Here is a 13,227-nt window from a genome sequence, read left to right as displayed (position 1 = left end):
TAATGAACATAATATATTTTTTGTGAAGTTGAGAAGTTGATTTTGTGGTAATTATTCATATTGAATGAAAATATTAAGAAATTGTCAAAAACCATAGATTTATTGATACTTAGAAAGACCGGTTTCGGTTATTACACCATTCTCAATCTCTTTGACAATTTCTTAATCTTTTCATTCAATAATATTTATTATCAATTTATCAAATAAACATAATTTTCTATTTGTCTATTTGTCTACCCAGCAATCCTGGTCAGAATATTTTTTCAAGTTTTGTCTCCCGATCAGCTGGGTTGAGCATTTGTGAGGTTAGTTTTTGAAGTCAACAATGAGGCAAGCACGTGATCACCTTGCGAACATAAATTGCGAACCTCTCGCGTACATCTATCGTGAGGTTCATGATCGGAGCGTCTTGGGAGCGTGTTCGTAGCGCGTATATCTGTACGCACATTTAAATTTACATCAATGATTCCCAATTGCACAGCTGTTTAGTGGCATCGATGTTCACTGCGACTTACTCGTTCTGTTCGCGCCTTTAAGATCTCTTCACATCTGGCATCCTCACTATAGCATCCCAGCACAGTCACACCGACATTCTTATGAAGAACATGGAGGCCTCTCATCCAACCAATCTTGACAATTTGTAGTGAATCTTAAGGTGCGTATAGATTTACGCGCCGCGAACATGAGCAATTCACTCTTTATCAGCTGATGCCAACTTTTTATATCTATATCTTATACCGTTTCTGTAAAAATACAGATATAGTCAGCTGATTAAAAGTGAATTGCTCATGTTCGCGGCGCGTATATCTGTTCGCACCTATACAAAACATCCCAGCACAGTAACGTGACATTTTTTCCAAAAAACGTGACATTTTTTCCAAAAAACGTGACATTTTTTCCAAAAAACGTGACATTTTTTCCAAAAACGTGACATTTTTTCCAAAAAACGTGACATTTTTTCCAAAAAACGATGTCCAATGAAGAAAATATTCGCTTTCCATTGAACCAATGCCTACAGTGACAAGTGAATCTCAATATAGCATCCTAGCATAGTCATACTAATGTTCTCTGAGAAGCATATATCTGATGCTTTCCTATGCTGACAGCTTAGAGTTAATCCCACTGAAGCATCATTGAATTGAATTGATTCAAATGACTGCCTTCATTTAAATCCCTAGAGGATGAAGTTAGGGTGCAGCCGGCCCTCTCTTACACTTGACCCTTTACACATAGCTCAGCTTACTGATGTCATTTTTGAGAATATAGTTGCTGTTCGTTGGCAGTTTCAAGCTAATCACACCATATCCCACTATAGTCGCATCCTAGCACAACCACACCAAAAAAGAACATAGCTGTTTCCATTCAACCTATTCTGACAGTTTTTAATGAATCTCACCATAGCACAGCTAAACTCATGTCATTTTGAATAATATAGTTGCTTTCAATTTGAATCACTCTGACAATTTCAAACGAATCTTAGAAATTTCTCACTGTAGTAGAACTCTACCAAAATTCCCTCATAAACTAATAGCTGTTTACCACTCAACCAATTCTGACAGTTTGAGATGAATCTCACCATGGCATCATAACACAGCTACTCTCATGTCATTTTGAATAATATAGTTGCTTTTCATTTAAATCACTCTGACAATTTCAAACGAATCTCAGAAATTTCTCACTGTAGTAGAATTCTACCAAAATTCCGTCATAAACAACATAGCTGTTTACCATTCATCGAATTCTGACAGTCTGAATTGAATTCCACTGAAGCATTCCAGCACATCCACACCGACGTTCTTCCAAACAAACATCTCGATGCCTGCTATCCGCATAATACTGACAGTTATATGTGAACCGGGCCCATCGTTGATCGACCCGGTTAGACTGGACTGGCGGATAGACTGGCGCCAACCGTATCCAAAAGTTTGTGCTGTGTGGCAGCGGTCTAGCGATCTGTATGCGCAGTTAAGGATGGAGTTATTTTTGCGCGTCTGTTTTGATACAGGCATCGATCGCCTCCTCAGCCTCCTCCACCCCCCACCTCCTTCACGCTAAATTAAATTGAAATTTTTCCTCCTCCGATCCCGGGGACACATCGATTCCCCAGGGAACTCTTCGGGGGATCGATTGAGGAAAACTCTCTCTCACTCTACCGCTCGATCCCTATCTGCTCGTCGATTTGTCGTGAAAGTTTTTATCGCAGTTTCTTGTCTGGAGCGGAGAACGAACGTTGAAAATAAATAGGTAACCGTGTAGAATCCGGCAAGAAGTGGGCTATGATGGAAGTACATGCGTATATATGTGGTGTATACAGGACTGTGGGGAGATATTACTGAGAGAGTTGTGTTCTGGAGAAAGAAAGTTCTGTCTCTTTCCATTGATATAATTATACTTACTTATCTCGTTTCTGTATAGGGCTACTTGTAATATGAATAGAAAGAAAAATAAAAAATGTCAGTTCCCTTTTTGAATTATTCAATCACAACATGTTTCAACATTGATGCCATTTTCAAGTGATCAAAAATAAGAATCTTCCAGAAGTATTTATTTATTTTCTCCATATCACTTGAAAATGGCATCAATGTTAAAACATGTTGTGATTGAATAATTCAAAAAGGGTACTGACATTTTCATTGGAGTTTTGTGGAATTTGTGGAAGTTCCGTTCATCAAACTTCCGTTTTCTATTTAATTCTTGAGTCAATATTTCAAGTAGCAAATAGCAAGTCCTCATGTCTATTTATGTGGCTTTGATTGGATATTTGAAATAATCTGTATTTTTATACACGATGTGATAAATAAATAAATGAATAAGTAAATAATGAAATATGGAAATAAATTGAAAGTTGCATATTTGTGCAAATACTGATTAATGAATAATTATTATTAAACGAAAATCTCAATTTCTTCGGGGTGATTTACAGCATTCAATTGTGATTTGCGTTTAGTAACAATTAAATAATAATGGAAGAATTTTTCCACGTGCAATACTTCTTAAGATAATCTTAAAATTACTCTGACATGGAAAGTTTTGAATTTTTCTGGGAAGAGTCTCTTTTTAATTAAATAATCCCTGATAATGATCAACAAACTGAAAGTATCTTTCTGGGTGCAGTACTTCTGAAGTTAATCTACGAAATACTTTGAAATGGGATAGTTTGGTTTCAAAAAATAGAAGCTAGATAACTGGGTTATTAGAGTGGGTTAATATTTAACAAGGCTACCCAATTACTAGTCTAGTAGGATAATAGTAAATATTTTATTAACAGGAGAGAAAAACAATCATGAATAAAACTAGGCTTGACCCTGCAGGCGTGAGACTGCTACACTACTCAGCGTTCTACAGTTGGAGAAATGAGAGAATTGGTTCATCACTTCAGAGATTATAAAATATATTGTTCATTGAAATTACACCGGATTTATATTGATTACTGCGATCGTTCAAATAAATTGAAAAGCATTTCTCATTTATACAGAGCTACTAGATAGTTTTCCTTAAAATTACTCAAGTTCTTGATAATGGCATGATTGGTCGAAACCAGACGTGACTTGAGTGGAAGAATCAGAGATACTTGTAAAATTATGTTAAAAAATAAACAACATTTGATGAACATCAAATCAAAATTCTATGAACATGTTAATGTACAACATTTATTCTTAAAATGTATAAACCTCAACGTGATCACGTGATTCTTTATTGATTCATACAACACGTACATTAAATGGACAACATTGACATTTTATCAAAACTTTTGGAGAGAAATAGTACTGGCTCAGCCTAGTTTTCTCTCCAATGTCATAATTGTATTATGATTATAGTGTTTTATACAAAAAAGTACTTGACTAACTAACATCACCAAAATTATTATGGAGAGAGAAAAAATAAGATAACCTTGTGCTATTCCTCTCCCAAATTTAGATAAGGTTACACATAGTCCGAAGTAGGTTGAATCTTGTAGTTGTTTACTTTACAAGATGTTCAATTCTCAATTATTTTCACAAAGTAGATTTTTGAATTTAGATGCTTCAAAACCAAACATAAAAGAAAAGTTTCATACTATTATCATTAAAATATGGAATATCCATATATTAAAGAAATAATTTTGAAGGACCAATAAGACAACCTTAATTCTAAAAGCACAGCTGAAATAAATTGGCAATAATATTCATTGAAGAATGATAATATTATCAGAAGAATATTTTCAGTGGAAAAATCAATTAGGTAATCTGAACGTAATTAGGTAATTGGCCATGGTGACAGACTGTCTTTTACACGATCAAGACGCTGTGTAACTTTGGAACCAATTATCGTCACATCTCAAACTGTGGTCTGTGCTATGACGTCATCGCGATTCCAGCACCTCCCTCCCCTTACAAACAGCGTTTCCCCCACCACTACTCCCCTTTTTTTAATCTTGTTTGATGTTTGTCAAATGCGTCACCAAGCAATATTCAACGAAAGAGCACTTACCTGGATTACTACAGCGGGATCAAACTGTCAGCATGCCTTATGAATCACGTTCTACGCTCCCCATTCACCGCATACTGTCACTTTGGAGTGAATTTCAGTATAGGTGCCCTTGCGACCATCGCAATATTTTGGTCGTCTTTCCCTTTCTCACACACTCTCTCTCTCACTTTCCCACTTTCTAGCTCACTCACTCTCTCTCACTCTCTCACTCCTTGTCTTGCCATGCCCACCGCAATAATTCCGAATATTCATCTGGACTCGTAAAATTTGCAAACGATGTTTACCGTTCGGATGCCGGCGAGTTTCATTAATAATGATTGGATAACATTGGGACTCGGCCTGAATCCGATGTGAATTTGATGATTTCGAAGGCATAAGACGGTAGGCCGGAATAGGATGTGCGTTCTCTCAATGTGTCCTATGAAATTAATGTAGACTATGGTTGTTTTTAATTTTTAGAACTCATAAATTTATTTCATACATTTGTGGAAGTTTGGAAAATTATCAAGGATCGTTCAATAAATATTGAAAAATTTTAAAATATGGATAGAAGGAGGAGTATAGAACATGAAAATATTTTTTTTTGAAAAAAATTAGTATCATTGCTTCCAGGAGAAAGAGAATCCATCAAGATGATGCTTATAAGGACTAATCCTATTATATTAAGCGAGCGATTTCTGTATATATTGGTTATTTGTCCAACAGATCTCGAAAACGGCTCTAACGATTTTTACGAAATTTGGAACATAGTAGGTTTATGATATAAAAACCCTGGGAAAACTCGCTGAAGGGCATGAAAAAGATAATTCCTCCTTGGAAAAACAGATGATTATTTCGTCGTCTGTCTACAACAGAAGATGCGTGTGCCTGTGTGGGAGATCAGCTGTGTAACCAATCAGCTCACCATATCTCTCGAGATAATATCTAGAAATTTTAATAGACTCGATCAAAATAATCTGTGTCATTGACATGACATGGAATATCATAATATTCAAAGTTAATCATCAATTTACAGTTTTAAGTGATTAGTGAGTTTTATTTTGTTATTAATTCGGTTTGTAAACAATCTGAATTAAAACTTTCATGTTTTCAAATATTTGGACTGAAAATTTGACCTGAATTCAAGTGTATGGAACATTACCTACTTTTTGGAATATTCATAGTTTATAAATCAAAATTCGGGGAAGAAACAGTTTTGGGCTGTGCCTGTTAGTCCTTCCCCAATCATTTTAAAGAATTGAGTTCTGTCTATCAATAAATAAATAACGAGCGAAGCTCGGTGCCCTGATATTATGGACTTGAGATCCACAAATACACTCTTCTCGCTCTTCATCAGCTGATGCTATCCTTATTATATCTGTATTTTACTGTTCCTGTACAAATACAAATATGTGATAAAATAATAGCATCAGATGATGAGATGTAAAATGCGCGTGATCGTGGCGTTCGAGTCTGTACGCAGCTTTGAACTCAATTTATTCTATAGGAGTTTCTTGAAAAATCATCACAGCCACGAATTTATTCAATAATAGCACTCGGAAAAACTAGGTTTGGTTTCCATTAATTTCTATACCTTCATCAATCTCTGGTAAGCTGGAGGATTTGAACATGTTGAACGAGAATATACCAGTAGTACCCTATATTACCCGAGATATGTTGTGACAAAATAATTTAAAAGAATACTGGGATTTATATTTTTATTTATACCAGTATTATAGTATATAGCAGCAGTAGAGTGTGGAGCAAGCCACACTTATTTTGTTGTGACAAAATAATCTAAAAGATTACTGGGATTTATATTTTTATTTTATACCAGTATTATAGTATATAGCAGCAGTAGAGTGTGGAGCAAGCCCTATGATTGGCCGTTAGTTGGATCACTCAAGTTGCTCTGTCATTGGCCGAGACAAGACACGCCCGCAGTAGGCGGAGCATTCAGATAACAAGTATCAGACACTGTGACACCGTTCAACAACAATAGATATTGAAATAATGAGTAACTTACTAAAAAGCCCAGTTGAGAATTGAATTGAATTGAATTGAATTACTGCCTTTATTTTCGTAGAGAGCGAAGTTAGGGCGCAGTCGGCCCTCTCTTACACTTAACTCTCTATTACGAGATAACAATACAAAAAAATACAAATAATATAATAAGAGTGCTAATGAGGAAATACACGTTTTACACTTTATTTTCAAATATTCCTGATTGCTATGTGTTTTGTATTGTATATTATTCATGTTAACAATTCTAATGACGGAGAGATTCAAGAATTACAATAAAATAAGTATATAATATTGAACTATATCATTGTCCAGTTTATAACTAAAACACTACATAGAAAGGAATAAATGAGAATAGTTGAAAATCTTCAATAACTGTCTGTTTCCAGTTCAATGTTTATGGCCGGAATTAGGACGCAATGGGAAAATAATATTGAAAGTTTTCAAGAAAAATGCAATAAATTTTGAAAGGGAACGTGGGAAGGAAATGACATTGCAGCAAGCTCAAAATAAGTGTTGTGGTAGTTATAACTTGTAGACGCTATTATGAATAAAGAAATTTAGATCAGTCGTTTTCGGGGAGGGTTTCGATAGTGAGATGAACTCTAAAAGCATTTTTTGAATGAGAAGCTTTGGTGCTACTTATGAGGGACCCTGACAGTTTAACGTGATTTTAACGATGGTTGAGGGTGGGGGAAGAGCGATCTTTGCGGGAGAATTTCGGGGTGAATTGGAGTGAATTCAAGTCCTGTTCTCTTTTAGTGCAAGGCAAAAACCTTGACAAGGCAAGGTCGCGACGCTCAGCTTGCTGGCATGTTTCCAGTTTGTCCAGGATCTCCCATGACCTTGCTTATACTCTCCATCTCACTCACACTGCTCGAATTGAATGCATCTCTATCCCCCTCACACGGCCGGAGTTGTTATTCGCCACCCACATCGTATGAATGTATTCATTTCAACTTTCTGGGTCCCACTTTGCGAGTTCAGTAATTCATTGAATTTTAGTTCTGGTTCTTGTTGAGGAGTCTCCTATATTATTGAGAATCTCATTGAGAAAGTTGATAACTGAGGACATGATAGTAGATTCATTTTGCTCTTTACTGTTAGATTGTTTATGAATGAGAAAGATGTACATGATGGCAAAGTGTCTACTGTTTTCGGCTGATTATGAATGGGAAAGATATACATGGTGGCAAAGATGTGGATGTTTTTTACTTTCCTTGCCCTACTACCATAGGTAAGGAAAGTATTGCTTTCCAAAAAAAATCAAGGTACCCCAATTTCAAGTTTTCTATACGTTTCAAGGTCCCCTGAGTCCAAAAACATGATTTTTGGGTATTGGTCTGTGTGTGTGTATGTGTGTATGTGTGTGTGTGTATGTCTGTGAACACGATAACTCCATTCCCAATTAACCGATCGACTTGAAATTTTAAACTAAGGTCCCTATACCATGAGGACCCGACAATAAGAAATTCAATAAAATTCAATTCAAGATGGCGGAAAAAATGACGGATAATTACTAAAAAACCATGTTTTTCACGTTTTTCTCGAAAATGGCTCTAACGATTCTTCAATTTATATCATGGATAGCTATTATAAGCCCTATCAACTAGCATAAGTCTCATTTCTGGGAAAATTTCAGGAGCTCCGTAATATTCTTGAGAAAAATGGCGGAAAATGACTAAAAACCATGTTTTCACGGTTTTCTCGAAAACGGCTCCAACAATTTCCTTCAAATTTATACCATGGATAGCTATTTTCAAGCCCTATCAACTGGCATAAGTTTCATTTCTGGGAAAATTTCAGGAGCTCCGTAATATTCTTGAGAAAAATGGCAGATAATGACTAAAAATCCATGTTTTCACCGTTTTCTCGAAAACTGCTCTAACGATTTACTTCAAATTCATACCATGGATAGATATTCATAAGCACTATCAACTGGCATGAGTCTCATTTCTGGGAAAATTCCATGAGCTCCGTAATATTCTTGAGAAAAATGGCGGATAATGACCAAAAACCAGGTGTTTCACGGTTTTCTCGAAAACGGCTCTAACGATTTTCTCCAAATTCAAGCCATGGGTAGCTATTCATAAGTCCTATCAAATGACATGAGTTTTTCCTGGAAAATTGCAGGAGCTCCGTAATATTCTTGAGAAAAATGGCGGATAATTACTAAAAAACCATGTTTTCACGATTTTTCAAAATAACTTGACCGATTTTTTTCAAATTCATACTCTGTATAGTTATTTATCAGCTCTATTAACTGGCATGAGTCTTTTTCTGGAAAACTAATGGGGGGTCCACCCCATCCTTGAGAAATGGACTTTGTAACCTCCTTCTCGTGCATGAGGTAGGTAGGTAGAGCAGTTCATAAAAAGAAAACACATAGTCGAGATATTTCATCTGTAGAACAGCTGTTTTGACGACTTTAAAAAAATGACGACTAGAAAAATCATTGAATTTCACAATTACACAAAGGAAAAAGTACTCTGAAAAACAATTATATATACACATCTACAAAAGTCTGATCGTAGTTTCGAATATGAGCAAGGAAAGTTGTGTGAGTGTACCACACCAGATTTTCTGTTTTGAGTAGAATTGTAATTTCCCATCCATAATTTCACAGTAATCCAGTTTGAAGCAGTTCAAAATCGAAATTTCTCTAGGCTTTGTAGTATGATATTTGACTTCTACTCTCCAGCTTGACTGAACTCAAACAACTCATGATCTCCCACTGAATGATCATACTCTCTCTTTCGGCTAATCATCAATTCTAGAATCTCAAACAAAGCTTTTTTGCAAAAATATCTTCTTCTTTAATTATTAATTATTCATCATGAACCTGATTGCTTCTTGTTCTACTGACCTCACTCTGTTGATATGGATCGTTTTTAGTTCTTCAAATTAATATCAGGATTTCAATTCCAAAATAGATATTCTATTTTGGAATGGAGATGATCAATCCACCATAAAGTTCATGTTTTGATAGACAAGGTAAATTATTCCTATACACCTTTCAAACAGAAGGTTTTCTTCTTGAATATAGGGGTTCATTAACACGAAAATTTTCAATATACAATGGAGAGTCGGCTACGAAAGATTTCTTATTGTTGATTGAAAACTCGATGATATTTCAGATGTATTTTACATCATGTATTACGATATTATTTGATTCTTGAGACTTCTATATTGAAAACTAGATGAAATTAAAATTGGATAAAATTGTAAAATATATATTCTATGTATTGGAAACTGGATGATATTTCAGATGTAGAATGATATTATTGATTCTATAGACGTCAACTTATTTCACATCCATTATATTAGACTGTCTCCTTGTTTGACACCTTTATCTATTTTGAATTCTCTAGATGCAGCACTCCTATTCTCACAACCCCTCTGACAGTACTGTACAGGCTTTTATTTATTTATTTTTTTTTTACTATTTACAGTAGAAACATAACCTATTTTTATTGACATGTAACATTATCAAAATTTGGGAATGGAAATTTGGGCCAAGCCTGTTGTTCCTACCCAATCATATTATTTTATATGATTTGTGATATTGTATCCACGAATAAACAAATAAATAAATAAATATACTGATTTCAGATTTCTACACCAATAGTTCCAATCTCATTCCATCATTCTTTTTCTACCATTCTTAACTATCTACTTATCATTAATTTCATCTTCTAGCTCCATAAACGTTGACCAACAATTTCTCCATCTCACTCCACTATTTTTCAACTAACTTCCAATGATTTCATCTCCTAGTTCCATAAACTTTGATATGACTTCGCAGTTTATAAAAACTTGAGTCTCTTTAATGTGTGTATGGGGGGAACTTTGAGGTTTTATCAGGAAATTGCACTAAGCTTGTGGCTTTTCTGCACCGGATGCATGCACCTACAAAGACAGTGAGGTAGGTGAGAAAGAGAGAGAGGGAGCGCGAGAAAGTAAAATAGTGGAGAAGAGAGGGAAAGAGAAAATAGAATAGAATAGAATAGAGAAGGATTTTATTGTTCTCAATACACAATTACATCGAATAACAAACACTTTACATTTTATCCAATGAAGTAACATGCAGTATTATTCATTCTATGGTTGACAAAAATTCATTAGGCATGGCCGAAGCCGTCAGCCAAAGAGAGAAAGAGAGAATAAAGGTAGGTAGTAAATGGGTGAGAAAGAGAAAGAGTGAAAGAGAGAAGAGAGAGAAGGAGAGAGAATAAAGGTAATAAGTGAGATGAGAAAGAGAGAGAGTAAGAGAGAGGGGAAGAGAGAATAAAGGAAGTAAGGGAGAAAGACTGCACGTGGGTCGAGGAACATCCTCTCTTGTCTCTGTAGAGAAAATCCAACTTCAAACTTTCAGCATTGGTTGAATGGAAAGCTTAGCAGTTATTTGAAAGAAATACTGACAGATTATAATGAATCCCAGTGTTCTAAGTTTGCTATACTGTTGTGTGATTGATGAGCCCTGAAAGTTGTTTAAAGCGTTTTTCAACTTTTCCAAGAGATGAGGAGGCGTTCCCAGGTGATGTAAGCGTGTGCGTGTGTGTGTGTGGATGACGGCCAATGGGAGGCCGGGAAAGTTTATCATTTTGTGCAATTTCCGGGGCCTTGGCTCCAGGCTCGCGGCTCGACGAGACTCGACGAGCGTGACACAAGCACAGCTCGCCTGTCTGTGGGAAACTCCTCTTATTGTCAAAGCGATTCGATCACGTCAATGCTTACACTAGCTCACTGTCTGTCTCTATCACTCTCTCTCTCTCTCACTCTCTCTCTCTCTCTCTCTCTCTCTCTCTCTCTCTTTGTCAACTCTTGTACTCAGCGAAGCAACTAACCGAGACTAGCGGAGCGTTCTCTCGGGAAGACCAATGAAACTCAGCTACTTTCTTTGGGATTCTCTGATACTGCTCAAACATTAATTGAGATACTGATATAACGGCCCAACAGACTCATTTTTCTCATTTTCAACGTTTTGAGCGTTATTTTTATACTGTGTTGTTTTAGCTTATTTTTTACATTTTTCACTACTGCTCCAAATCATACAATATAATAATCAAACGGAGGATTCACTGTCTTTATTCGTATTCTTCATATAATTCAACCTTACCCAACCTATACTCCTAATATTCTGCCCCCTCCAACACTAACTAGGGAGGAGAGAACTGTCCATGTTCATGTGATATATTAAGGAAAAATAGTACTGATTTCATATCAAGGAGCTTATTAGATCGTGAAACTGGTGAAAATCTCAAGTATTTTCTAAAGACGTGACGCCATTGATATCCTTTTGGAAAATCTCATATGTGGATCATTATAATAATGAATCATATTATGATATTTATTTATTTGAAAATTTACATATTTCAGGGCACTAGGAACTGAATCCCATCATTGCCCTCATAACACACATTGAGCATACAATTTGAAAACAATACATTAGAATGAAAATAAAATAACTTAACTAATATACTATTGATATCATCATAATGTTCACACGTGCCTTCTTCGTCTCAATGTGAACATTATAATATGATCGTATGATATCAACCCATCTAAATGCTCACTACTACACCCTCGCATTTTATTTTCCTTTTGTTATCAATACATTCTTTTCATTCTCAATTCCCATCCCATATATTTATTTTATACATTTATGGATACAATATTCTCTACAATTCCATTCCAGGAACTGTGAAATCAGAGAACAGAAAATTCTAAAAAGTCAGTTAGATGGTGCTCATTCAACTGAGCTACATGCAAGTAATACAATATTATTTTGAAAATTCACTCCTTATATTTTTTTAACAGTGCTCAGCATGAACTCTAGAGTATACCATTTCATATGAGAATTCAATTCTTTTTTTTCTAGTATGGATTATACAGCTCACACGATCCCAATATCATATATTTTGTGGAGCTCTTCGAATTTCTATTCCTATTGTAGCGAACAGGCAAACCCGAATTAAATGTTTTCCAATACGAAGAATTTCTCCATTTCCCAGAAATTCCACAGTTTCTCTCCAGGAAAGAACTTATCATATCTCAAATTGTAACAGAGCTCACCAGCAGTAATACCAGAAACATTATGAACAGATTCGAGCATTTTTGAAGTTTTATCACAACATTAGAAACTGGCATAGAATAACAGGAGAAATATAAATTTTAAATCAATCTCTAGTAGAAGAATACAATACTGAAATCTCAACTCGGCGTCAGTTACCATATGCATCTGTGAACAATAATTTAATCCGTGACATGTGTATCTTCACATCGAGTTTTTTGGGCTGTCAATCATTTTGGAAAACTTTGCATTATGAAAATGTATATCCTAGAGGAAAACCTAACCAGATTTTCAATTCTGAGAAACTGGATTTCTGTTACACACGCTGAGTGGTACATAATGATTCTTACGTGATGAAAATAAGATGTAACTTTGTATTTACTTTGCATCTCAGAGAAGTTTCAATGGTTCCAGGATTTGAAGGTTTATTTTTGCAAGTATTTTCCTTGATGCATCTATTTTCCTGTAGCTTAATATCAGAGAAATACTCGATTGCGCTCCAATATTTATTTCCAGCTGTGTCTATAACTTGACTCCCTATTCTCAGTAAAATGTTCATAAATTATGAATCCATTTCATATGAAGAATCGTTGAAGATAATTATGTTCGTTTGAGGATTGGACACATGAATATGGAACTACACATCTAGCAGAGATCTCTTAGTACTTTTTTCTTGGTGGATT

At 35.3% G+C, this 13,227-nt stretch overlaps 1 protein-coding gene across 1 annotated transcript in view; it reads right to left on the bottom strand.

Annotated features, from left to right (window-relative positions):
- LOC120352540 overlaps positions 1-13,227 on the bottom strand; it is a 207,054-nt gene that overhangs the window by 94,993 nt on the left and 98,834 nt on the right. The gene's annotated exons all lie outside the window — the stretch shown is intronic.

The sequence above is a fragment of the Nilaparvata lugens genome, chromosome 7 (assembly GCF_014356525.2).
Source record: "Nilaparvata lugens isolate BPH chromosome 7, ASM1435652v1, whole genome shotgun sequence".
Lineage (NCBI taxonomy): Eukaryota > Metazoa > Arthropoda > Insecta > Hemiptera > Delphacidae > Nilaparvata > Nilaparvata lugens.
The sequence above is the reverse complement of the archived record's forward strand: the minus strand, read 5'-3'. Positions and strand labels throughout refer to the sequence as shown.